Source organism: Stenella coeruleoalba (genome assembly GCF_951394435.1).
Source record: "Stenella coeruleoalba genome assembly, chromosome: 3".
NCBI lineage: Eukaryota > Metazoa > Chordata > Mammalia > Artiodactyla > Delphinidae > Stenella > Stenella coeruleoalba.
Window position 1 is genome coordinate 28155773 of NC_137148.1, and position 8327 is coordinate 28164099.

Sequence of the window (8327 nt, forward strand, 5' to 3'; positions counted from 1 at the left end):
CAGCCAAAGAGAAAATGGACATTCCTAACCTCTTAGTGACAATAAAGAGAACTCATATAGCTTTGCCAGTAAAAATTGCTTCTAGGGCTTCCCTGGTGACGCAGTGGTTGAGAGTCCGCCTGCCAATGCAGGGGACACGGGTTTGTGCCCCGGTCCGGGAAGACCCCTCATGCCGCAGAGTGGCTGGGCCCGTGAGCCATGGCTGCTGAGCCTGCACGTCCGGAGCCTGTGCTCCGCAACGGGAGAGGCCACAACAGTGAGAGGCCCGCGTACCGAAAAAAAAAAATTGCTTCTATTTCCCTATCAGTTTATTTAATATTACTCACTCACTCACATAACAAAAAGTCACTGCCCTCCTCCATGAGGACTGAAGACACCCTGAGACTTAAAAGGCAGTGAGTGACCAGTATGTGATGTTCAGACAAGGGTGGCAGTGTAAGAAGCCGAAGCTGGGGAAGCCAGGCCTGGGGCTGAGGCGACAGAGCAGCTGGAGAGAGGAAGGTGGCGAGAGGGTTGCTTACAGCTGCTCTCCTCACTCAGCAAAGGGGCCTGGGAACCAAAAGCCAACTCTCGATGCAAGATTCATCACTCCTGCCACTGTCAGAGCAGCTGCTTCTAGACCTCACACTTATACATAAAAGGACTTGGTGTGGAGGATGGCGTGAGAGAGTGATTCAGTAAAATAAAAGCTCTTCAGTTCACAAATGCAGGGGCCTCGGGAGCCATGCTTCTTCTGAGCAGGCAGCTCCCACCTAGCGGGGTGTGAGGAGCTCTGCCGTCCCCATTTCATAAGTCTACCATTAGGTGTCCAGGATTTCCCCACTGGAGGAGTTTTTGAGTTCTGTGATGAGCACTCTTGGGCAGATATCCCTGAGGAAGGTAGCGCATCAAGCGGTTATCTGCATCAATTCTTACCGAGGACTTTTGAACAGACCTGGGGCAGGAGACTGAAGAAGGACAGCTCTTAGGTATCCTTGGACAAGCAAGTGGATGGGATATTGCTGTGGCTCCGTCATCAGGGAAGCCTGGAAAATATTTGACAGGGAGACCACAGAGCAAGAAACGTCTCTGAAATCTAGGTCACCTCATTCACGAGTTTTCTAAGAGCTGTTTCTGGCTGATCCCACCACTTGGACCATATGGATAAGTAACTCCAAGGCAACCTCTTCTGACTTTCAACTGTATTGAGAATTTCCACTGGTGTTTTCCACCCTTTCATTTATTCTAGTGGTTCTCAATCCTGTCTGCATAATAAAATAAACCAGGGAGCTTCTAAATATATCAGTGCCTGGATCCCATCCGAGACCAACTGATTCAGAATCGCTAGTGGGGCCTGGGCACTAAGAGTTTTTGAAAAGTCCCTGAGATGATTCTAATGTGCAGTCAGAGTTAGGAATCACTGACCCATCCTTTCCTTGACTCAGTAGGAATAAATAACAATAAGATGTCTCATTTGTTGAGCACTTACCATACGTCAGCCAAGTACTTCTTTGCTTTAGCTCACTGACTTCTCTCAGTAAACCTATTGTTCTCGTCTTATAGATGAGGAAACAGAGGCTCAGAGAAGTAAAGTAACTTGCCTGGTATTGCACCACTGGAAAGGGGTTATTAGGATATGACTCCATCTGTCTTCCTCCCTTCTACAGCAAAGCAGAGGACCAATGTCAGGCTGACTGCAGAGAGAAGGCCAGCTCCATAGTGGCCAGGACAAGAATCTGGAGTCCGAGTGTTATGTGTGGAATTGTAACACCCAAAAAGGCATCGAGGTCCTAACCCCCAGTACCTATGAGTATGACTTTATTTGGAAATAGTCTTTTCAGACAATCAAGTTAAGATGAGGTCATTAGGGTAGACCCTACCCAGATATGACTCTGTCCTTATAAAGGGGAAAAAACTAGACATAGAAACAGACACGCACACAGGGAGAACACCGTGTAAAGATGAAAGCAGAGATGGGGTGATGCACTTAAAACTCAAGGAATGCCAAAGATTGCCAGCCAAGCACCAGAAGCTAGAAGAAGGGCATGGACGAGATTCTCCCACACAGCCCTCAGAAGGAACCAACCCAGCTGACACCTCCATCTCAGACTTCTAGCCTCAAGAACTATGAGGCGATAAATTCCTTTGTTTAAGCCACCCAATTTGTGGTAGTTTGTTGCGGCAGCCCCAGCAAACTAATACAGAAAGCATGTAAGGAAGCCTTAAAAAACTCCAGACCTCATCATCTTACAGACAGGGAGATGGCAGTCTAAAAAGATTTAGCGAATTGCTCAAGTTCATGGACAGAGAATAGCAAACCTGGCCCAGAGAAGAGTCCCCAGCCCCTTAGTTTGTGTTCTCTGGCATCTTCCCATGAAATGCATTTTAAACCATGGCTTATTACTAAATCTTACTTGGGGTTATCATTTCATAATGCTCTGGCAATGTCCCTTGCTCAAAGATGTGAATAAGCTCTGTGGAGACCTAAACGGGAAGGAAACCCAAAAAAGAGAGGATATACGTATATGTATAGCTGATTCACTTTGCTGTACAGCAGAAATGAACACAACATTGTAAAACAACTATACTCCAATAAAACTTAATTAAAAAAAAGATTCTCTCTTGAACTTTTGAAAAAAAAAAAAGATATGACTCAGAGTTGGGCATAATTTCTTTTCTTTTTTTCGGTAGGGGGGAAGGTGGGCATAATTCCTTAATCGTAGGCTGAGGGTTGAGAACATCTACACCCAGCAAACTCATGGAAGGTACCAGAGCCCCAGTTCTGCACAGCTGTCTCTGGCTATGAGAGCCCACAGCAAATGACTGGGGACATCTGGCTGCTATGATGTACCGGGACTGCCACTGAATCTTGCTTGCTTGATTGGCTCCTAGGCTACAGCCAGGACGTTGGCACAGATACCACCGTGAACCACAGAGGTGCAGACACTGCGAATACGTGTGAAAAGTCAGCTCCGTAGATGTGCTCTGCAAGCGAGAGGCAAATATTTGTTTAGCTTCACAGAGGAGGCTGTTATGTGTTGTGTAGGTGCCCTGTGGCCTCCCCCAGGGCGCTCCACTCTGCCCTTGGTCAAAAGGAGATCAGCTCTGGTGTGGCAATGGACAGTCAAGAACTGTGTGCGACAGAACGTGTCTTTATATCAGTGCCAACTGAAAGGGTAGCTGAGGAAGGCATGTGTTTGCGTCATTTCCAGAAAGGAGCAGCTGGAGTGTGACCCACCTCTCTCCTACCCCTTCCCACGGAAAAATTCTCCCAACACTCAGCTCAGCGAATTCTGAGATTCTAAACTCAAGGCTTGATCCCTTTCATTGAAACTTAAAATGCAAATAAAATTAAAATACTTCCTGAGATGAGATAGTTTAGCTATACTGGTCATTTATATCTTGATGTTGAAGACCTTTTCAGATTATTTTCAGAGAAGTTTTGTTTGAGAAGAATTTACAAAAAGGAATATAGTGTGTTCAGAAAGGGTCCATTGTCTCTCAATATTAGCTGGTGCTGGGACTTCCCTGGTGGTCCAGTGGTTGAGAATCCACCTTCCAATGCAGGGGATGCAGGTTTGATCCCTGGTCGGGGAACTAGGATCCCACATGCCACAGGGCAACTAAGCCTGTGTGCTCTAGAGTCCACACACCACAGCTAGAGAGCCCTCGAGCTGCAACTACTGAGCCCACGCTCTCTGGAGCCTGCGCACCACAGTTAGAGAGAGACCCACAGGCCACAAAGAGGAGGCTGCGTACCGCAACAAAAGATCCTGCATGCTGCAACTAAGACCAGGTGCAGCCAAAATATATAGATAGATAGATACATACATACATAGATACATACATACATAGATAGATATTCGCTGGTGCCATTTTAAGAAAAATAGGTTTGTGCTTTGCACCGACGTGAGGCAAAGTCAGGAGAGGAATTGGTCGGCTAATCAGGGTGTCATCACCTTGGTGAAATTACACATTTTAGGGTCTGACCCTCCTTAGGCAAGTGCAGGAGACCCATTGCCAGTGTCCCAGGAATGGATGTGTCTTGATGGCCAAAGGAAGGGTGTCAGAGACTGATGTTTTTCTGTTTTGTCTTCTTTTGTTTTTTGGCCACACTGCATGGCTTGCAGGATCTTAGTTCCCCAACCAGGGATTGAACCCTGGTCCTCAGCAGTGAAAGCACTGAGTCCTAACCACTGGACCACCAGGGAATTCCCCAGAGACTAATGTTTAAAAATCAACATTGGGCTTCCCTGGTGGCGCAGTGGTTGAGAGTCCGCTTGCCGATGCAGGGGACGTGGGTTCGTGCCCCGGTCCGGAAAGATCCCACCTGCCATGGAGCGGCTGGGCCCATGAGCCATGGCCGCTGAGCCTGCGCGTCCAGAGCCTGTGCTCTGCAACGGGAGAGGCCACGACAGTGAGAGGCCTGCGTACAGCAAAAAAATAAAATAAAATAAATTTTAAAAATTAAAAAAAATAAAAACCAGCATTCAAACATTCTCACTTATAATGAAGAATATAACTCTCAAATGGACAATACATGTTGTACATGTTTGCTGGGCAACAAATGTCCACTGTAGGAAATCTACAAAAGAAGCCAAATTCTAATCTGAGAGGTGTGTGATAAGCATGAAATCGTGTGTGTGTGTGTGTGTGTGTGTGTGTGTGTGAAATGAAATTTGTTATTTAATATTAATGGCTGGTATCATCATGCATTTGTGTCAGTAGTTAGGGTCCAAACAGAAAATCAGAAACCATGCCAGATACTTAAACAGAGAGAATTTAATACAAGGAATGGGTTAAGCACAGAGATAGTAATGACAGGAAGCAACCATCTCTTAAGGCTGGGAGAACAAAGGGAAGAGGGTGATGGTACCAGAATTCAGAAGCTAGAGGAAAGGTCCCTGCAGAGCTGGAACTCAGATGTCTGAGGAGGGGTCACCGCCCAGCTAAAACTGGTACCTTTATCAGGGTACAATGAGGTTCATTCTGGGAATATAGAAAGATGCTGGACTGGAGCCAACTATAGCTACCAGGGTGAAGGGCCATTGCTCAGATGACACAAAAACAGCAAGCAAAAGGAGAGAGTAAATGTCTTCTGGGATACTCCTCCTTCTAGCACCTTCTTCGAGCACCTCCTACTGGTTGACAAAGGAGAAGAGTAATCTGCAGAGTCACAGTCCCAGCATCACAGGACAGATTATTTGAAACTGGGTTGGAGCCAAGAGACAGCTGCATGGTTTGAACAGAGGAGGTGCACCAGCCCCGTCTCTAAGAATGGTCCTGCTACAGGAGCAGAAGTCAAGTTACTGATGCAGCCCTTGAGACTCATCACTCAGGCGGATCTGATTCTCCCTTTGTGAATTTTATTCAGACCATCTCATTTTTCCTAATAATTTCTTTCTGCAGGCAGAGACAATCAAAAGCTCTCTTATTTCCCCTGGAGGCTGCACCCAGAACACCTGGATTGGATTAGGGTATTCATAAATGACCTTTGGACTCTTTCTCTTTCAGGGAATAGTAGACACTGACATAATGACCTCCCCCAGGACTGGTCAGCCCAAAGTCGTTTTCCTCATTCAGAAACTGGGGCTTCACTTCTGCCGATGGAGGCCAAATGAGCTTGATCCAGATGCTGAAGAAGCCTGAGGCAGAAGCAGCTGACACTCAGGAACTCCATTTCCCAGCAAGGGCCAAGCCGTGCCATCCTCCTGGTAATTTGAGGCAAAGTACAGAGTCACATAATCAAGGTGAGACAAGTGTTGTTTTCTCAGAGATCTTGCTGGGCTAAAGCAAGATCCTAACAAATGGAATATACATATATATATATACATATATATATATTCATATATACATATATATATACATACATATATATTCATATATACATATATATGTATACATACATATGGAGAGAGAGAGAGAGATTTGGATGCATATACACATAAAGAGAGATTTACTTTAAGGAATTGCCTCATGCAACTGTGGAGGCGGACAAGTCTGAGACCTACAAGACACACCAGCAGTCTGGAAACTCTAGCAAGAGTCCATGCTGTAGTCTTGAGTCCAAAGGCAGTGTGGAGGCAGGATTCTTTCCTTCTTGCGGACCTCAGGCTTTTCTCTTAAGGCCTTCGGCTGATTGGATGAGGTCCGCCTGCATTATGGAGGGCAATCTGTTTTACTCAAAGTCTACGGATTTCAATGTTAGTCACATCTTTAAAAACACCCTCACAGCAACATCTAGACTGGTATTTGACCAAACAGCTGGGCACCAGAACCTAGCCAAGTTGACGTGTAAAGTTAATAGGTGTCATTGTAGAAAGTGAATAGATATCTCAGGAGAGCTGAGTACATTTGGTAACCCCAAAGAATAATCCAATAATACTTGAGAGTCTGGAAGAGAATTTCCCCATCCTGAAATATTCCAGGGAGGATTAGCGCTAGGGGACAGGCCTGTGGAGATCCCTCACTCTCCCTACCTTCAGTGTCTCTAAGCTCAGCCTTCCTTAGGCTTCCATAGATGTCCCTGCCCCCACCCAATCCTTCCTTCCGTTGCCCATCAGTCCTTATATGTTCCTCTCTCCTGGTCACTATCTCCTTGCCTGAAAAGCCTCTCTAATGCCAGGGTCCCTCTTCACGATGTTTTGTCAGGCTTATTCAGGTGACACCGCAATGGGTTCTCTTGCTGTTATAATAAATGTCTGAACACTCATTTCACACTTAGCATCATCTCCATGGCAGACACTGTTTTGTTTAGGGACTGACAACTATTCTCTTTCTTCCTTGTAACAAAATCTGGATTTTTTTCTTCTTTCTGAGGAAGCAAGTCTAAGCCACAGGGAGTAAATCAGAATTGGTGTCATCTTTTTGCCAGTAATTATCTGGGGTGTTGACTTTGACATAATCCAGTGGGAAAGGAATCTGCTAGGGTACTTAGGGGAAGGACTCAAGACTCTTCACTCTTAAAAAGGGACACGCAAGATGGAAATGTACATTTTCTGTCTCTTCCTCCACTTAATCTTATCGTGTTGACAGATGAAGTGGAACACTACTGACAACCCCGAGGACGGCAGAAGGGAAAGATATAAAGAACCTGCTCCTTGAGGGCATCCAGGAGCCATTGATTCTAATCTCCAAGCCACTCAACTGTCTTGCTCTGTGAGAGAATACATTACGTATTGTTATGCCTTTGATAAACGATGCTGTCATTATTGTGTTATGACTTAATAATCTCTGCACATTTGCCTTTCTTCAACTAGATTGAAGATCCTTGAGGGAAATAATAATACCATGTTTATTATTGTATTTACAGCTTTCACATAGTAAACACTCCATAAAAGCCTTTAACTGATAGAATAAATACATGGAAAATATAACCCAAATTAACAGATCACGTATGGGTTGATTAGTTAAAGCTCCCCTGAGCTCAAAACAGAAGCCAAGGGATTCAGAGGCTGGAGAATTCTGCCTCCGTTTGTGTGTCCCTCAGTACTTCCTGAAGAGGCAGTGTACCCCCTCCTCACGTCAGTCCCTTTTTTCCTCACCAAAGCCTTTTATGACTTCTCACAGCAGAAACGGTGCCCTGTATTGCCATTTCATTGTTCTCTTCCTAGACATTTCCCAGCTTCCTTTGCAGTTCAACTGGGACCAGGAGACTGGATTCTGGTCAGTGGACATAGGTGAGGTGAACCACTTCTGAACTTGGCCTTGAAGACCTTCAGTGAGATTATCCTACTTTTCTTCTTCCACACTGACCTGGGAGGCCATGTGTTCCATATGGGGGCTGTGGTGGCAGAGCCTCTGTCAGCCTGGGTCCCTCAATGACTGGGTGGAGAAGAACCCCGCTGACCCTTATAAATCATATACTCCAAGTAAGAGATGCACTTCGTTGTGTTAAACCACTGTGCTTTGAGGATGAATTTATTTTACAGGCAGTCTTAACCTACCTCACCTAATAGGCATCCTTAACTAGATCAGTTCCTTCTCTCTTATGTTCTTGGAGCACTAAAATCTCTTCTTTGTAGTACTTTCCCAGTTAATGTCTGTGTTTGTTTGTTGTATTCTTTTTTTATTGAAGTACAGTGGATTTACAATGTTGTGTTAGTTTCAGGTATACAGCAAAGTGATATGTACATATATACCATATCTTCTTTATCCATTCATCTGCCGTTAGACATTTAGGCTGCTTTCATGGCTATTGTAAATAGTGCTGCCATGAAATGGACACTGGTGTGCATGTATATTTTCAAATTAGAGTTTTTCTCTTCCAGATATATGCCCAGGAGTGGGATTGCTCGATCATATGGTAACTCTATTTTTAGTTTTTTAAGGAACCTCCATACTGTTCT